Here is a 19,878-nt window from a genome sequence, read left to right as displayed (position 1 = left end):
GAGGGATCCCAGTTTATGCATTGAGTCAGCTGGAGTAATTAGGGTGTAATGCAATTGTTTCTTTATGGGCCTGAAGCCATCCCAAGAACCACAAAGGCTGATTTCTTCCCTGTGAAATGTTGCTTTAACCCTTGGCCAGGTGGGTGTCATGGGTTTTGTTCAAACCCTTCAAGTTCTGAGACAAATGGAATCACAAGGCCTAAAGTTACTCAGCTCACAGGACTGCAAATCAACATGTGCCTCTCTAAATATTTATGAAGGCCAAACATTGTTCAAGGAATGTGATTTTGTGGTGGTATTTTTTTTGTGTGTTTTTTTTTTGGGTTTTTTTTTTTGTTTTTTTGTTTTTTTTTTTTTTTTTTTTGTTTTTTTTTTTGCTACAGAAGGATAAAAATACCATTCACAGTATTCTACTCGATGAATCAGAATCTGAAACTATTTATTTTGGCCAGCTTAATATGTTGCTATCCTCCATCTTTCTTCTGGAAAATGTTGGCCTTTTCACTAGTTCAATTCCTTGAGGATCATTATTTATTTTTGTTGAGAAGAAGAGCAAAAATCTGAAAAGCTGTTTTTTCTCAGATGGTAAAAGGAAGTCAGTCATAAATTTGATGATTTGTGCTACGTGCTTCTTCTTGTTATGATTACAGTAATACTACAGTTTAAGAGAATTTCATAAACTATATTCACAGGCACACTTTGGATGTTAGAAACTTATAACACTTAAAGGTAGCATGAACTGTTACTGGTCTTTCTCTCTGACTATTATGGGAAAAAAATTTGAAAATTGAAAGGTGCTTTGGGGGTTTTGAGTTTTGCTTCAGAAGATCTCAGACAGGTTAATGGGAAGGTTTTTGCAGGTAGTCTGTGTAGGAAAGGTTCATGCACATTTAATATCTTTTCTCAGAAGCCTGGAGTGATGATTTTAGGTTCTGATTTCTTTCATGAATACTTGAATTTATCAACTAAAGACGGCGCATTTCATCTCTTTGGAACTCTTCACGCCTTTGGCTGTTAAGGTATAGGAAGGATATATTGTAGTGATTAAAATTCAAATCCAATTTTAAGCTGTTTCGTCAACATTTCTGTTGTCTTCTTAAGTATTCTTACTAATACTACTGTGTAAGTACTCATGCCAAATCTTCTATGGATGGAGGGGGAAGGAATTATCTTTCCTACTTTGTGAACACAACTTGCACGTTTTTGCTTTTTCTCTACAAACGCAGAGAGGACTTGTTGAATACCTCTCCCCAAAAGTTTGAATGGCCAGTTCCTTAAAAATCATTTTGTGACCCAAGATGCAGGCATTTTTATGCTCCTTCTGAACACATCAGTAGCTCAGATAAAAACCTTACCTGAATAGATAATGTGCCAGAAATGTACCACCACAGATTGGAGCCTAAATAATCAGAACACATTGAGGGCTTTCACTTTCTTCTTTCTTTGCTTTTCTAATAAAATTTGCCCTGATGTTCTTCATTACCTCTAGATCCTCTAGATTAGGCAAAGCCTTCTTAGCTACATAATTACTAGCAAATAGTGTGTGTTATATCAATTTATACATGAATAAACACATGTAAATTCAAACAAATAAGGGTCTTCACAAACCTCACATATAGAATATTATGGCATGAAATATTTTTGTAGTAGCATTTAATCCTTTTTCTGGTTTTTTTATGTTCAAGGCAGATTCCCCATATTCCAAATACAGCAGACCTCAATTTGTTATTGATTTTGTTTTATTTTCAACTTTGGACCCAAGCTGTTTAAACAGATTACTCTCTGCTTTTATCTGAGTCAACTTCCTCATGCTTTCATCAAAGCAAAAGAGATTATTTAACTTTCTGTCTCATAACACAGCATTACAAGAGAGTCATATGTTAAGTGACAGTGATGGATTCTGTATTAGGAAATGTCCATCCTGTCTGCATGTAAGTCTCTTGTAATAGTTCCCCATCGAAGAAAAAAAAAATCTCATCTTTATTTATTTGTAGTCTATTTATTAGTATTCATTACAGTTGTATTTACTCGTAAGTCAAGCTAATACATTTCAGAACTAGAATAGGTGAGAGTGTTTGAACTGGAATAACAATGTGTAGGCATAATATGTTTCTATCCTGGCACTGATCCTGTACCTTAACTTTCTCATTCCTATGCACACAATATTTGTGAACTGAGTAATACCTGGAAATAGAAGGACACTTTCTCTTCAGGCTGACTTGCAGTGTAGTTGTGAGATTTAATGGTAACTAGCACTAACACAAGCTTTCAGCACAAATTCTGTTTTCTGGTTGGATCAAAACTTCTTATCCTTTTTGTCTTATAAATAAGAAGTTGAAGATGGAGATAGCAGATTGAATAGATACCCAATTGACTAAATCTGTAGAAAATACTTGGAAGACTCTGCTGGGAACATGCAGAACCCTGTCTACATTTACCTTTCAATAGTCTCTGCAGAAACAGTTGGGTTATACATGTAGAGTAGGGATTCCCTCAGCAGGCAAATCAACATGGACAACAGCAAGTGCTGTGCAGATACACAGCATCATCAGAGATTGTAGTGCTGACTGACTGCATGTGCATCTCTTTCTCTTGGCTCTCTTGGGCTTTGTGCTCCAGACTGACTAGGTGAAGTGACAAAATACCACTGTAGGTTCTAAAGACCGATTTTCCTGTAGAGGAACTGTAGATATTTCCTACCTTTATGTCAACTGTGGTAAAAGCACTTCTAACTGCAGCAAATGACATCTCCCACACACAGTCTCAAGGCTCAGCTGAGCAGCCAGGGAAGCTCTTCCAGGGCTTTCATGCAGGTAGCACATGACTCCTTGTGAACCATGCAGATCTGTGAACTCCCTGATGTGGCCAGGCTTCTCCCACATTGTTGTCTTTCTGAGCAAACAGTGCTCTATACAGACACCTCAGTGTCATCAGCATGGAAAGAGCAGCAGTGCAGGTGATCTCGTGCTGCCTGCACTAAACCCCAGAAGCCCACCATGAATTTATCCTCCAAATGTGGGTCAAGGATTCCTCCCTGTCCTAGGATGCCTGGATAGCTTGGACTGGACCCAAGCGAAGGAGGGAAGTGCGCAGAAAAAGGAGCTGCAATAAACTCAGGGAGGTACAGAAATAAAGCATACCCGTCTGTTTAATTTTTTTCAGGTTAGCCACTTCAAAAGAGCTGCTGCAAATGATCAAGGCACTTGAATCTGTTGAAGGAGTGTTTCTGGTATGGCTCAAAATTGAATACTAATTGGTTGTATTTCTGTAGGAAAATCAGCCCAAGCCTGAAATTGCTATACTACTGAAAGATTATGTGCCTCAGCATTTGCTTAGACTGTGTAAAATCTAACATACGGACACACTGCAGTCTTATTGGCAACCTGCAGTAGCTCTAGATATACTTCTGCACAAAAATGAAGTAGCAGAATTTTAATAGTAGTTATTGACACCTATATATATATATGATGATAATTACTTTTCATAATTATGTATTTCACAGGCAAGATAGGGAATGAAAAGTGATAATACTAAAATTAGAATATCAGTACTCACATGAATGTTGAATTTTTTTCTGATAGTGGTCAATAAACAAGTTAGGATGTAGCTAACGTTTTTGCTGGCCAAATTAGATCTGGTTAAGTGAATCACAAGCGGCATGTGTTTATCCTACATAGAATCTCTTTACTGAAAGTTTTGTGTATATACTGAGAATGAGATAAAAATGGACCTGCAGGCATTTTGTGTTAGTATCAAGGATTTATATATTTTTGTGATTTTCACCTATACCATGTAATGGTATATAAAAAAAGAATAGCAAATGTAATTATAATTATCTGAACAGGTTCAATCTTAATGATATACAGCTACCTTCCTATTTTTTTGTCAAAACTTTTCTCTAATATAAATGCCTAGAATCTTATTAAAAATCTGATCTCATTAGGTATACCATCAGTATTAAAATAGAGTATTCTAAATCTCAGTCATTTAGAAATGATCAGTAATGATAAGAGATTAAATGAGGGGCTCACCAATTAGTTTAAAAGTCTTAGAGGAACAGGAAGTGCCTTCAAAGAATTTGATTATATATTTGGGTTTTTTGATCTATTTTTTCTTTTTTTTTTTCTGAAGTACTACCAATACTTTAAACTTTTTTTGCATAATACTGGAATACTTGAAGCTTTCTTATCACTTTAGTGTGCAAACCAAATGTAAGGGGAAGAACTGAAACATTTAAAATTATTTTAAAACAGTTTCTTTTTAGTTTTTTGAGATGAAATGATTGGCAATTAAATGTAAAGTCTTAGGCTGCTCTTGGTATCCTGCTGCACTACTGTTTGTTCTTACATATGCAGTGGAATGGCGTTTGATGCAGTATTTAATCCTTTTACCTACTCCATGGTACATTGTGAGCCTTCCTATGAAAACCCTGTGCTTGTGTGTGTGTACGATCATCTCTGATCACCTTTGCTAGTTGCTTTTCCCCATATCACAGTCAAATGGCATCAGACAGTGCTACAGAGTCCAGTAAAACCTGAATTCCCAAACTCCATCCAACTGGTAAAAATCTGAAGCCTCAAGTCTGGTGCAGGAGGCTCTCTCCATCATGTGAGGAACATTCCAGTCTCAGGCTGCTTTAGTCCAAGGCAAGTTATCTTGGAGCAGCTGGCATTTCCAGCTTCCAGTCCTCCTTCTTTGGGTTGTGCAACATCTGGCAAGCAAAAAATGTGTTACGAAGAAGTAGCATTAGAATAGAGTCACATGTTACCTCGGGGACAGCTTGGAAAGAAAGCAAGTATTGTATCCTCTCGTGTGCAATATCCCTGTGCTGTGGCCTGGTTTTCCTAGTAAAAGATGCAGCATGGGTTTACATTTGGATTATTTTGGTGTTTGGTTTTTTTAAAATTCTTAGTTTTCACAGAAATTAAAGCAAACTGAGGCTTGTTTTAGCCACCCTGCAAGAGACACTGCATAATTCAGACAAAAACCTTTTTCACTAGGGCACTACATAGTGAAGATATCCTAAGTCAATTCCTTATCACTGCTAAACTAGTTTCTGTTTTCTGCTAGAGTAGGAAGCAGTGAAGAGCAAATTAGAGCAAATGGTATATATTTGTAATGTCTTGTGTATAAATATTGGTACAGTGGGGGTAGTTTCCATAATAAGTGCCAGCAAAAGTTTTTCAAACTCTACCTTAGAGCTGTAAGTCCAAAAATGCATGGTAAGGCAAAAAGGTGAATAAGCCAGTTAAATGGTGAGGGTTTAAGTGGGGAGCTGAAGGGGAGTTGGGAGGGGCATAACCACAGGCTTATGTATTGTTGTGGGAGCAGGAAGGGGCCTAGATGTATTTTAAAAAAACATACAAGGGCAGAAGGTCTTTTTTCCATCTCAAGCTGTATCAAATTCCTCCCTCCTTAGTGTTTGTAAATCTTCCAGCATTTTTAGAAATTATAGTTGTATGAAAAATGTAACTGTATATAATGGGTATATTCGATAAATTTACACAAAGTTATGTCATTTTCAAAGATAGGATAAAAGCCATTACTGCAGTATGAAAATACTTTTCTATCACCTCTAATAATGTTTTTCACATCTTTCCATTTGAAAAAAAAAAGTGGAATGTCTCAGCATGAGGAAGCTGTTCATACTGATTCCCAGCTGTGGATATGTCAGTGGAGATAAATTCATGTCCTCAAATATTACCCTTTCCTGAGTACCAATTTGCACACACCTTAAATTCCACTATGACAAAACGAAAGCTTTCCAAAGTGCTCATCTGCTCCCTCAGCAAGGATTTGAGGTTTCACAGTGTTTGTACAAGGAGGTTCAAGGCCTATGTGACTAAATAAAAGTATCCCAGGTGCTGTAAATGGCAGCTTTTCTTTGCCTTTCTTTTGGAGGAGCTAAGGTCAAGGTCAGGGATATACATTTATTTTCTTTGTTGGTAAAGGTTTTCCATGCCCTTCCAGCCCTGCTCCTGTCTGCTGGCCAGCTGGGTTGTTAGTGGCTGGTGGCTGAGGAGCAGAATTTGCCTTTCTGAGCAGAATTTGCCTTTCTGATCAGACTGGTCAGTGCACTTTGCAGGAACCTTCTGAAGCTGGAAGTCTAGCAGTTGTCCTTGAGTCACTTTTTTATAATATGTGCCAAATATGAATAGGCTTTCATTAAATTTGAAATTCAGGGATGATTTAAATGCTCTTTCTATCAGATTTATTTATGCCTCAGCTCAGAAAACTAGAATGATTATCCTGCCTTTTCCCTCAAACCATTGTGTTCAAGATTTTGTGTGGAGTTTAAATTAAACATCTTTGTGCAGGTATATTTTCTAGAAAGGGGAAAAACTCTAAGATTTCTTTATTTGTTTATTATACCTGTCACCTTAAAAGCTGTTTTTGCAGACAAACTGCTTTTGCATGTTTGCTTTTGTATAAGATATGTTTAAATGAAGTCACCTTCTTGGTGACTTCCACAGGGTAGGACCCTCTGTGCTTTTGCATCACGTACTGTACCTTGCTGAAATTACTTCTGGGTTATTGTACTGCCAGCTTTCCATTAACTAACTGACTATAAAAAAAATTTAAATAAAATGCCTTTGGGAATAGTAAATGACAAACTTCTCGGAATATGAGTCTTGCAGCCCAATCTCCTAAAAGAAGCACCTGCAATCTGGCTTTATAGCTGATACACAGCTAGTTGGCAGACAAAAACCGTGCTAGGATTTCAATTTACAGCCTATGATACATAGGATTCTTTCTTCCTTGTAATGCTTTAAACTGAAATTGAATTTTAAATTAACTTGACACTGTGCTGTTTTCATGTCAGATAAATAATTGTGTTCCTTTTCCCTTTTCCATAATATATTTGATATCTTACTATTAAAGCTTTTCCTGAATTTATGTCAAAATTATACATTTGCCTGTCCTTACTTTCCTTAGGAAAAAAAAGTGAAACATAACCATGTAGCTGCAAGAAGTATTGTTTGCACTTTGACAGTTATACAGTTTCGTAGTTTAGGAATTTGCCAGTTTTATTTCTGTTGCTCACTGTAACAGCTTGTGGTTTATTTCTGTGCTTTCTCACAAAATTTTGATCAAACAGTGGCCTTCAGAATTATGTTCTTTGAGCCTTCTTGCATGTAGATATCTTCCATTTACTTCATCAGAAGACTCCATTCTTCACTTCAGTACTCCACTTACACCTTCACAGTGTTAATGAAACAATGTATCAACGTTGGTTTTGAGTGATTTTTTTTAATGTCCTTTTGAGCTTTTGCATTTTTTTAAGCTGTTAGACCTACACCGTGCAGGTATAAATGCTTGTAAAACACACCAGGTAGTTGCAATGTGGTCAGTGGTGTCTTAATCTGACACCTGGTAGCATAAATATTTTTTACACTTGATAGATGATTCCACCAGGAAGAATTATAGAAGGGCTGCCTTCAAAAAAGGCAGATGGATTCAGAGTATTTTAGAGAGAATTAAATAATTACCCTACATTAATTAATTAAAAGAAGGACTTTTACAGTAGAACTGTTTGTGATTTGTCTTTGTTTTCCCTGATTCTCACACACTTAATTGAACAAACCTTTCTCATCAGACTGTATCTTGAAGAGCTTACACTGAAGGACATACAGTGGCAGAATTAACAATGATAGCATGATGAGCAAAATGTATTTCTTCTGTTCCTGGTAAAAATACAACACTATGGATCCTTATGTGTAACTTAAAATAAGGTATTGAAGTACATTCCTCCCTCCCTCCCTTTTATCCCCAGGAAAGCATTCTCCAAACAGCTCCTGTTTTGTACCTTCTGGCTTTCAGCAAGGCATTAGCATTCCAGAAAGAGTTTCACCAGCCCCTAGGTTTGAACAGTGGTCAGGACAGGCAGAAGAAAAAGCTACCAAACACTTTCCCTTTTAAGCTTGGGTCTTGAATTGTAACCAGGGGCTTTTGGGAGTGCATTAAAGAGCACTGCTTTCCTGGCCTGCTCTTTCCTATTCCCTTGTTTTCCAGTACCAGGATGACCAAAAATCAGTATTCTTTTAATAACCAAGGACAATGAATAAATATTTGGAATATTTCCTCTCTCTGAATGTTTTAACAAAGGAGAAAAAACACACCTCTGCCTTAAACAGGGCAAGAATTTATGCAGACTTCCCCAACTCAGACAGAAATTCTCCTCAGGGAAGGAATGCCACATGAAATTGGAAAGTTATCATTTTCTCAAATAAGGTTGAAATACCAGGCTCTTCATTTGGGTGCTTTCCACTGTTTTATAGTCTGGTCATCTCTTCTCTTTGCCCACCCCGATCCCCCACACTCCCTCAAGGTATTCAAATGGAAAAGCTTTCTTTCAAAGGTATTTGCACTAAGAAGGCATTCGGCAGCAGAGATTTCTTCCAAAAGCATCTTAGTGTGCTGGGCTCCTTCCCCAGGACTCGGCTGGACGTGCCGAGGAAGGATTCTTGCTCCAAACCCTGGGCACTTACAGGCCTTTGGGTGGGGGCTGTCATTGCACATTCTGGGCCATGTGCCCGAGAGTACCTAGGCAGATTTGTTTGAGTCTCTGCCAGCATATATGCCAAAGAGATTATGCTTCATATTTCATGCCAGGGTGAAGAGAGCCTAAATGGGTTTATCATGGAGTTTTCATTCACTCTATCATTTCTCCCTTCTTTATAGTTCATTGCTAGACTTCTAATTTTTCCTGACAGCAGTGCACACCCCTGCAGCTGGCCCTGCATAATGATTCCCTCCCCCTAGACTGACGAGTGGATGCATAAATCTACTGCCATCAGGGTGCCTCCTTTAGCAGACACTGCCCCTTCTCCCCCCTGGAAAAAGATCTGTCCCCTCCCCACCACTCTCATTTACCACCTACTACCGTTGCCTGCTGAGCCAAGATGCTGCCTGTGACCGTTATCCTGCCTATGCTAAACATCAGGAAATGGCTCTTTTTGGGCAAAAATACTTTTTTTTCCCTCCTAATGATAACTATTAGTGAAAATTGAAGTGCCTTTGGCAATTGTATTTGATGCAAATATTACAACGTACAGCAATGAGCTCCTATGAAAAGCAAGGGTAGACTGATTGTTTGAATTAGGAGCTGGAGGGTGAGAAGGACTGTCAGGAGCAAGAAATTTGACCAAATATAGGTCTTTAGAAGGTCTTAAGTTAGAGATCCCCGTGTTCTCTGAGGCCCTGTATTAACTCAAAATGATTGCTTTGAACTATTGAGTAAGGGCAGTAATGTCAGATCCAGGGCTTCTCAGCTGCTGAACTCATCAAGCACATTGACAGTTTATAAATCAGAAAGGCCTTGTGGACCCTTTACAAAGTATTGTTTTTAAATCTCTTCTTTAGCCCTCCATTCTTAGCTATAGCAGTGGAATATTGTAGCTGGCTAAAAATCAGTGTAAGACTAGTTTAAAAGGCAGCAATCTCTGTTCCTGTTCTGAAAAGCAGGCACGAGGTGAATGTGCAGTGTATGGCAAGAACTTCATCATTCTCTACCAGCAGCGAAGATATAGGTAAAGGTCATCCCCTTTCATCTTCCAAGAATCTAATCCACAAAATACTAGATTTCTCCAATAGGTATTTGGTGCTAGCAACATGCTGATAGTCTGATACTCATAGTTGCTTTTAAAGTTAAATTATTATTTTTCTTCAGCTACAAGTATTTGACAGTTTTCTCTGATGTTGTCCTTATAATGATTCATACTGCAGTTATTTTGAAGAGATGGATAAACTACAATTGTTTATATACAAACAGAATGTGGCATTGGCTGCCAGAAAACAATCTCACTAATATTTGACTTGTAAGGTTGCCTCATGTTTCATGTTTTGGCTCAGAGAGAGCAAGTTTAAAATTAATTGAGAAGAATTTCTTTCTTTCTGAGTGTGTTCAAAGCTAGTGGTATTTTCTCTTCTGTAAATGTTGGCAATTGATTATAAAATGTCAGAGGTGTTAGCAGTGTCAGCGACCTTCATCTATACAGCTGGAATAATAGGCAAGACTTGTTTTAGGACACCCTGCAGTTGCTGACAGGTTTTGTTGCATCTGCAGCCAACTCTGTATCATTAATGAGGGGGAAAAGGGTAGATAAGGCAGTGTGGATTGTAAATGTAAGAGTGCTCACTCCACTAAATTTACTTGAAAAATGATCATTTTTGTGTCCAGTGCCATTTTGTACTCTTCATGATTTTCTAATTAAGCCTGGAGGGCTGTGGATCCAGGCTTTGATATGAGCAGTATCGACTGTCCTCTTTCCAGAGAAGAGAACAAAGCTTCCTCACTGTGCTGCTGGATGCTAACTGATGAACTGGTTTTTCTTCCGTGCCTTGGTTACTGCATATAATTAGGAATCTTACTCTTGTGACTTCATGTGCAGCACTGCATCCTTTCAGCAGACCTGCCTGCCAGCTGCCCGTCATGCACAGCTATTCCCATTTGACTTTGCATGTCAACTGTTCCTATTTAAACAATGAGCTTTGAAGCAAACTATGGGCATGCTGAAGAAAAAGCTCTTCATACCTAACAACAGTCTCTTTTAGAATCTGTTTGAGGCTAAGGCTCAACTTTAAAAGTGGTCATGGTGTTCATGTAGTTGAAATAATTTCATTAGAATAGAGAAGTACCTGTGATTCTTGGAAAATGAGAGAAGAAAGAATGTGTATCCATTTGCTGGGTAGACCCATGTGAGTGGTTTTCTGAGGGGATTACCCCTTTCTTGTCTCAGTGCTCCCTTGCAGCAGAATCAGTGATAGAGTCTGATGGCTAGTGTGTTGCTGAGGTTAAGAGAGAAGGCATTTGCAGTTCTTGGAGAAGGGGAAAGGAGAAGACAGCAATGACAGACATGTCAGAGCAACAGGAATAAGGTTCACTTAGATCTGAGGAGAAATTTCCAACCCTGTATAGCATTCCTTCACTTTAATGATGGAAAAAGTATATTTATTTTAAAATTTAATTTCTTGTCTTTATGGTATTTTAGGACTGGAATTCCTGTACTTCATTTCTGGATATCTTATCTATTAAATAATGTCTCTATTCCTCTCTGCTGAGAGCAGGTACACAGAGAAACAGAAAAATATCTTGCTGCATTGCACAAGGCAGTTTTTTTGTTTAGTATTAATCAAGAAACACACATGCTTAAGAATTTTTGGGTGGAAAAAAGCCTCAGAATGTTTATCTTCCAAGAGACTCTTTGAAAAGTCAGCTTTTTACTCTGGAGTAAAGCTGTTGGCCAGCTGAAATGTTTGACAACGGCCACAATGGAGGCAGCTGGAGGGCTGGGAAGTGGCCGGGTGATGCTCCACAGGAGATGTGAGCTTGTGTGTGACCTTGGGCCTTGGCACAGGGAGGTGTAACTGCAGGGTGGTACTGGCAGGGAGAGGGGTGGCTGTGCGAGGGATTCCACTGCTTTCGCTGCAGACAGGGCTGACAGCCATGTGATGTGAGAGCTGATTTTAAAAATAGTGTCCTGCCTTCAGAATCACAGCTTAAAATGTATTTATTGACTAGCTGAAAGGGCCTTGACTGTAAAGTTGGAGTTTCTTCTACAGGAAATACCACCTGTCTTTTACACCCACTTCCTTCTTTAGTGTTACCTAGTGGAGTACTTAGGATTCATTCTTAGGTTTCTTACCAGGCTAGTTTAACCTAAATACATTAAATCCTTTCAGTTTGTGTGACAAGATACCTCTGATAATTTGGAATTGAAATAACTTAAAGAGTTTTCATATATAAAATGAGTATAGATTTCGGCTGGTAAAAGGTTCATTGTTGGAGAAGATGCATACAGCAAAAGTGGTGGTAAACATGAAAAAAAAAAGTTGGCTATGTTTCTGAAAAGTACAGACTAGTTTTCGTTCCCCTTGGAAAACATAATAGGAGAACTTGGTTTGGAAGGGACCCCCAGAGGTCATGTATTCCTATGGCTCAAATCAGGAGAGTAAGATCAGCTACCTCAGAACATATAGAGTATTTAGCAGTCAACTCTACATAGCTCAAAACTTGAGAACATGGTCATAAGTTTCTTGGGAATTCTGAAAGGAAAAAAAAATTTATTCTAATATGTCTCCTTTGTCTTCATCTTTCAGAAGTTTTTTTTAAAAAATAGGAAGGCTCAAGCTTTCCTAGTTCTTTACTATGCATTTCCTTTTATTTTTAGATGGAAATAAAAATTTAATCAGGCGAAACCTTACTCTCCATACTCAATTATTCCCCAGAAATTTTAAATAAGTATAGATGTAGGCTTTTCAAGAAAATGCCCCTAGAAGCTAATTTCTGAAGCAAAGGGAAACTGGAAGGTGACATTGCTTTTGAAAATTGAACTTTAATAAAGGGCTTCATTTAGTCATCCATCGTTGAAAATGGATGGTGAAATATGTAAGGGTTGAGAGGGAAAGGGAAAAAACAGAGATGCAAGAGAATGATACCAATGAAAGTACAAGGTAATTTAAGTCCTTGGTTAATGTCCCTGTTAGAAATTAGTCTTGGCTGGCTTGGTCACCCAAAAACTGGCAGCTCAAAATAAAATTCTTACCATAAAGTGTTCTTGCTGTCGTCTGGGCTTTAGCAGGTTTGTTATGGGGCTGTTGTTACCATCTAGAAAAGTGGTCCCTCTGAGAGAGGGTTAGGATGCTCTGTAGATCACTTCCTAGTGCTTTGCGTGCCCCCATAGTATCCTGAGAGGGAACCTGCGGTGGAGAGGAGCAGAGAACCCTGCTTATCACTAATGACAGCTGTATGAGTTTCCCCTTCTCTGAGGCTGAGTGTGCAGCAGTCGGGCAGTGCAGGCATCCCTCGCTGTCCCTGGGCTCTGGAATGCTGTGCTGCTCCTGTGCCGAGGGAGCTGAGCTTCTGCCTTCTTGTTCCAGGTGCAAAGAGTGAGTGGCTCAGCTCTGGGGCTCATCTGGAACCCCCAGGAGCACAGCTAAACAAGAGCAAGCATTGACACCACCTTGTCTCCTCTTGAAGTCCCAGAAGAAGTGGGTTCATGTTTCCCAAGCTGTGGTGTGCACACAGATTTTTCATGTGGATTTTCTGCTTTCAGGTAAGCTCATTTTTTTTCTTCTTTTTTAATACAATAGAGTTTTCTAAATGCAAAATCATATTCTGGTTTTCTAGACAAATTTGTCGCTATTTATCAAGACTTTCAGACATTGCTGGAGCATTTAATAAGAGTTTATTACTACTAATGGAGATAAAACTTCTAGGAGTCAGTCTTGCAAGAGGCATTAAAAATTAGCAAAGGGGAAAAAAAGCAAGAATAGCTTGGCAGAGGTTCTGTATTCATAAACCTATTTATAGATGGTGTGCTGGGTAGAGGAGCAGGTTTGTGCCTCTGCCAGCAACATGCTGCAGCCTACTGCTGTGCTTGCCCTAATTTTGCACTTACATTCTGAGTCTCCCAGGGGATGCTGAGCAGCTGTGTGGCTGACCTGAATCTCGAAGGTGTGTGGGTTTGACTGTGACTCTGAGGATGATCAGAGAGATTTGATCAACTTCTTTTCCAGGACCTGTTCACATTGATTAGCGTGTGTTGGCTTGGCAGGTTTCTCAGAAACCAGCATGTAAAACCTTCTTTATTCTCAAGTGGCCAAAGAGAGCTGAAGCAAGATTGATAAAGGGGTTGCACAAACATGGTTCTCAGTCTGTTCTTCAGCTGCCAAGTGGTTTAAATCCATTTTGGCAGCTTTCTTGGTGCTTGTGATGCTCCTGGAGGTGCTGCCACTGAGAGCTCTGGTTCCAGCCTGGCGCAGGCCTGGAGGGGAAGGAGAGACTCTGGGATCCTGTGAGCCACCTTCCTCACAGTTGCCAGTAATAATTGTCTGTAGACTGAACTTTTTGGATTATAACACTCAGCCTTTCCAGCAAGAGAAACACGTGTCTCCGGCCTGGCACCAAAGAAAAAGGAAACAGTGGGAGGAGAAAACAAAATTTAGGAAGAGCCAAGTTAAGGAAACAAGTGTGTTCTAGTGTTTAATATCTGACTTCATGCCAGTTTGGGAGGAGTTTTAATTAGGTTTTTTAGTAGGTTTTTGTTTTGGTTTGGGGTTTTTTTTGGGGTGTTGTTTGTTTGTTTTGGATGCTTCTGTGTTTTAAGTTTTATTTTCCCTTAAAAACAAATGGGAAAGGAAGAATCAAAATACGGTTTTCCATGCATATGTGCTGCAGAATGAATAAAAGTGGAAACAGCTGTTCTAAACAAAAAATGTGCATGCTGTCATCACACACTCATTTATGTACCTACAATCATGATTTTTCTAAATGTAGGAAAAAGCATGAAATAACATTGAAATAGCCACTATTTAAGCTTATTTAGAAATGCACATCAGGCAAGATGAGTATCACTGAGGAACAAAGGTGGGTCCTGTGGGGGATTCGAATGTAAGAAGTGGACTCACTGAAAGCAAGTAATTGCAGAGTAATTTTGCTGTGGAATTTTAAACCAATTATGTGAACAACGGAGCATATGTTCTGAAAGTAGTCAGAAGTGGTTTTTTGTGGGTATAGCTAGCATGGTTTCAGAAAGCCTCTGCCTGGCCAGGGTTGGTGCTCCCACAGCTGAGATGACATGAGTGCTTGCATGTTTGGCTGTACATCATTGCCTTGCTGAAAGTCAGCTTTTCTCAATCTGCCTCTCCTGTGTTAAATCTTCCAAAAAATGTAAAAAGGTGTGTCTGAGCCTCAGCTTGTTTCTGTGACTGGAAAGTCTGGTATTCAAAAGGTGCTTGATCTTATATTTTGCAATTACTAAATGTTCTGATAAGCATTTAAAACATTATTAAATGTTTTGATAAGCTGCATCAAACTACAACAAATTTTACTGAAATTACTGCAACTTTCACATAACGGGACTGATTAAAGGTGCTATTTTAAGAAGTCTTCACTAATCTAGCTGTTTCTTGAGCTCTGTTCTTTTGAAAGGGAGATTTGCATCCTTTTGCTTTTTAATAAAATGAGACAAGTACTAAAAATCCACTATCAGCAGTTTGGCTTGGATACCAAGGCATGTGGCTTATTGCTTTCCAGAACATGGAGGATATTAAATGTGGATATTAATTTTCTTCTTTCCTCCATCACAAAGGAAATAGAAATGCTCGCATGAAAAAGGGGATACAGTTTTTGGGATTCTTCAGCATTGCCTTTCATAGTATGCAATTGGGAATTTTGATGCCTAGTGGATATGAAGTGTTTCCTAATGTTGAATGTATGTAAATAAGTATAAATCATGTTGATTGGGTGATTTTTCTTTTTTTTTTTTCCTTTCTACAACCGTTAAAGCACCTACATGGTAGAGCACTTGACAAGTGAAACAGTTCTCTGCTGAACTTTCTTTTGTTTCTAGGAGGTCTCAACAAACCTCCTTAATCTTTGAAGTTTTCTCTTTGAATAGGTGGCCAGTGTAAGTATTTCTGCAGATTCATTTCATGCGAAGATTTTGTCTCTGAAGTTGTTCAAGTAAGCATAGCTGCAAATCTGATTCACTTGTGTGGCACTGAACTTCACATGTAAATCATGCTTCTAGTAAGTCAGTATTGTGCTAGGAGGTGCTAATGGCTGCCATCAATCAGGGCTGGAAAAAGTTGTTCTCCTCTTCTCCCCCAGACGAAATGAGACAGCAATTAAATGCCCTTTTGTTGCATGATAGCTGAGACAACGGAAATCAATGTCCAAAGCACAAAGCAGAATGGCAAGTCTTAAGTGTAAGCTAAGCCATGTGTCCCAAGGGATTGGCATGTTGATTTGCTTACAGCTGAGAGAGTGTATGAAAGGAATAACTGGGGAGTGTAGGCAGCAGGAGAAGCAATAATGCTCCTTGGACTGAAGCCAGAAGGGAATATTTGCTGGGAGACTTCTCAGTGGGGCTGCGCTGCCTTGATTTTGCCTCCATGCCACCTAGGCTCAGCTCACAGTACAAATTTGATCTGTAATTGGCCCTGGTATAAGATCATCACCAGAAAATGTGATACCATGTTTATTTGTGGAATGTTTTTACACTGGCCACTCAAGAACGGGCAGTATCTGATCTGGTAAGAAGCCTACTAAAGTAAACTTCACCTTTCAGCTTTTTTTTCAGCTGGAAAAATGAGCTTACGCTCGACCAATGCTGTTACTGCAGTGGTTTCGATCCCTGGAATAGGATTTGCTGCATCCTGAGAACAATTCCCACCCCTCTAAACACCATTGCTTTGTTCCCAAGTTTTTGATAGGTGCAAGCACCTTGCATCTCTCCTAAATAAAATTGCGTTGTAAGGAATCCCAATTTGCTCATCCATTTCTTGTAGATGCAAACAATGCCTCAAGACTCTTAAACCACAACATACTCGTTAACTAATTGTGTCCAGAGGACATGAAATCACTTAGGTGTCTCTGAACGTGTTTTGCCTGTCTTCTTCCCTCCAGACCTGCTCCAAAGCTCATTATGTCAATGGGACACTTCCATTTGACTCCAGCTCACAATTCTGCCTTGGCTTTATTGCCTTGCTGAAAGGGCCTTGAGCTTGAGTTACACAGGACTGCTTTGTCTCTAATCTGTGTGGGGTTTTTGTTTTTGTTGGGGGTGGGTTTTTTTCTGCTTTTGTGCAAAATTGTAAATGCATTGAGAACAACAAGCCACTGCATTTACTAATGGCAAAGCACACTGCTGTCATGCAGCTCATATGCTGTTGGCAGAGACTGTAGCTATATGATGCTTTGCAGCAGCTGGGCTCAACTGAGAAAGATTTTGCAAGTTTAAGGCTTGGAAGAAATGTTAAAGTAAAAAAATTTTTTTTTGGTGCCTGAAAAGTATTACACATAGATGACCAGAGTCACCTGAAATAATACTAGAATTTGATCAAAAGAGAATTTATCTGCTTGGAGAGCTCTGTATTGATTTTTTTCTGTGGGGTGCTGTATCTGTTGCAGCTCTTTGAGAGCTTGAACAAAATAAAACAAAATTACCTGTATTAAGAGGTCTGCAGAAATCAAGAGGCATTAGCAATGAACTCATACAGAACCTATTAGTTAGTGTTCCTTGTTCTTATTGCTCAGTGGTAAGATGCTTTCTTTTCCTTGTGTCCCCATCAGGGAAACACTTTTCAAACTCATGTTCTACTGCACTCACATTTACTCTTTGGCAGTATTGACAGTTGCTGTGAATGACACACTTCACAATCCCACTGTCTTCGTTATCAATCCAGTTGTCCACCTTTCATGTTGACTCTGGTTCTAGCCATGACTTGCACCTCACTTCTGCATTAGGCTCTCTATTAAAGTGAAACAGAGACCCAAGGTACCAGGAGAAACTCTATTTGGGGATAGCAATCCACTGCCACATTATATACTGCTTTATATTTAATTACTGTGTGCATAATTTTGAGTAGTCACAATTGAGTTTTTTTAAGCATCTCCCTCTATATTGCAAGCCTTCAGCAGTTCAATAAAGCAGTGCCATTGACTTGTATTTGATGTGTCCATTACCTCCTGCAAATGCTTTGGAATACAATGGAGAAGCATGCAGACTTCAGAGCTGTCATGACAGGTATTAAGAATGTGTCAAATCCCAGTGATGACTGATAACATATCTGTCATTTGTGATGGGATTATTAGGAAGAGGAAAGCCACCAGGAGAAAGATACTCTAGAAAAGAAAAGGGGGGTGGGGGAGGGGAAGACAAAAAGAGAGGGGATTTACTGTTCTTCAGAGCTGCCTGGTTTAATTAAACCTTGTCTAGTCCATAAACAAATCTATTCACTTTTTGTATGGTTTGGCAGCTTATGCATTTCAGTGCTGCTGCACTAATTCCATGGAATTTATGTTTCTCTTTGGAGGATAGTTGTACTATAGGTATTGTGGCTATGAAGAAAATCCTTGACCTACTTGTACATGGAAACAGCTATTGCAAGAGTAGTGTATTTTTTGTCTTCTAATCAAAAGTTTAACAGAGTACTGTGGAAGAAAGAATTCAGGAGGTACATAAAACATTTTCTGCATGGAAAATTATGTAGAACCAAGAAAAGAGAACAGTCTGCCAGTGTCATTTGATTGCATCTGTTAGCAAAAGAAGGATTGCTTTGGGTTTTTTTTTTTTTAGCCTGAATGTATGTCTTCTGTGAGTGTAGAAAGAAGGCTGAGCTTCATCTCACTCATAAAACGGGGCTCTGCTGAATGAGTCCAGTGTGCCTAGTATACAGACATTTTCAGGTGTTTCAGACAGAGCCATAAACACATCCAAGATCCACAAGCAGTTAAATATTAAGACAAAGGAAGCATCTTGTCCAGCTGCATTGTAGTATTCAGGCAGCACCAGAACAGAGGTGATCTGATTTTCTTGCTGTTAGGATCTTTTTGGTGCAGAATTATCCCCTGGAGCAGCTAAACAGTGTGGTTATCTGATATGGCCCCTACACCCACAGAGATCAGTTTTGAGGGGCATATTAGATGTCAGGAGAGGGAAAGACTTGAAGCTCAGTGGACTGAGACACCTATTCCTTGCTGTCATATGCTCCCTGAAATCCCCTTTCAGCGGGGATTCGGCAGCCTTTGCACAGAGACTCATCACAGTGTCCAGATTATCCCTTTATCCTTTCTACTGATTTATCTTTTAGCCTTGTATGAAAACAGACCTGGTCTTATCTCTGCTCCTTCCACAAGCACAGCCAAGGTGTTCCTCAGCTCTTTCAGAGTCCCAGCCCATCAAGGAAGCAAGGTAGTGGAGGTCAGTGCAGTGCCCAGGTGGGCACTTGATACCACTGGGTTGTTGCTGAAGGGCACTTGCTCTGTTGGGTGTTCAGCCAGAAGGCCCTGGTTGCCACCCATACTGGATGCCTGGAGAGAAAAGCTGCTCTGAAGGTGAACAAAGGTCGGTCCCAGGTTTGAGGAGCAGAGATGGAGAGCAGAGAGACCTCTGTGAATACCAAGCTGTAGCTGTTGTGTCACAAAGTGAACAGTATTTGATTGATGGTTGAGTGATCATTGGTATGTGAGGGGCGTACAGTGACCTAGCCCAAAGCCAAATGCTCTCGGGTGGTGTTGGACCCCATTCCTCACAGTGACCACCAGCAAATCAGCTGCCCTACCCTGCCCTCACACAGCACAGGCAGGCCAAGCCCACCCTGCTCCCGATGAGCCCACTGCTCTCCTCCAGTGGTGCTCGCTCCCCTCAGCACGGCCAGGCTGGGGTGGGCAGCCAGCCTGTCCCGCTGAGCGTGGGCACTGAGGCAGGGCGGGCCGGGAGCTGCAGGGTGAGCAGGGATGCTCCCACCGTGCCCGTGCTGGCAGCAGGGTGCCCTGCGTGCACCCCTGGGGAGGAGCAGGCACTGGGGCCGTTGCAGCACGCCCATGGCTCACGCCCTTGCTTACCTCATGGAAACTCACTCACCTGTCCAGGCCCGCAGGAAAGACCTTTTATTTTTCCCATCTCCAAATGCACGTTCACCCCATCCCAGAGGCTGGCTGAGCAAAGATCGAAGTGCAACCCGAAGCAAGGGCACCAGCTTTTAAATGTGATGTATTGCAGCTTAATTCATTTCCCAAGGTAGAAGGTGGTTCTCTCAAGGTCTTCATGGCAAGCATCCCAAAACAGTGCTTGGGGAACCCAAAGCTGGTTTAGCTTAAAGGAGCCTGATTTTTTTTTTTTTTTTTTTCCCTCCAGAAGCTGAACTCAGCATTTCTTCACAGTACCTTGAACTGTACATCCAGAAACCATTTATCATACTATAAAATCTTGGCTTCAACTTCCTCCTTTAATATGTATGTGATTACCATACCGTTTCTTAATGTGTCTAGTTGGCTGACAGTACCTCTGTTCATACTGCTTAAATTTGGTTTGGAAAGAGGAAGGACTGTGGAGAATGGTGCTGCAGTGGAGAGCCTTCCTTCACCAGACT

At 40.0% G+C, this 19,878-nt stretch overlaps 1 protein-coding gene across 3 annotated transcripts in view; it reads left to right on the top strand.

Moving 5' to 3' along the window:
* Nucleotides 1–19,878, top strand: part of PLXNB2 (plexin B2) — a 250,688-nt gene that overhangs the window by 67,885 nt on the left and 162,925 nt on the right. For all 3 annotated transcript variants that reach the window (XM_012568964.5, XM_030256458.4, XM_072920816.1), the window contains one exon: nt 12,880–13,055. The gene's annotated coding sequence lies outside the window, so the exon portion shown is untranslated. The remainder of the gene's footprint in view (nt 1–12,879; nt 13,056–19,878) is intronic.

The sequence above is a fragment of the Taeniopygia guttata genome, chromosome 1A (genome assembly GCF_048771995.1).
Source record: "Taeniopygia guttata chromosome 1A, bTaeGut7.mat, whole genome shotgun sequence".
Taxonomy (NCBI): domain Eukaryota; kingdom Metazoa; phylum Chordata; class Aves; order Passeriformes; family Estrildidae; genus Taeniopygia; species Taeniopygia guttata.
The sequence above is the reverse complement of the archived record's forward strand: the minus strand, read 5'-3'. Positions and strand labels throughout refer to the sequence as shown.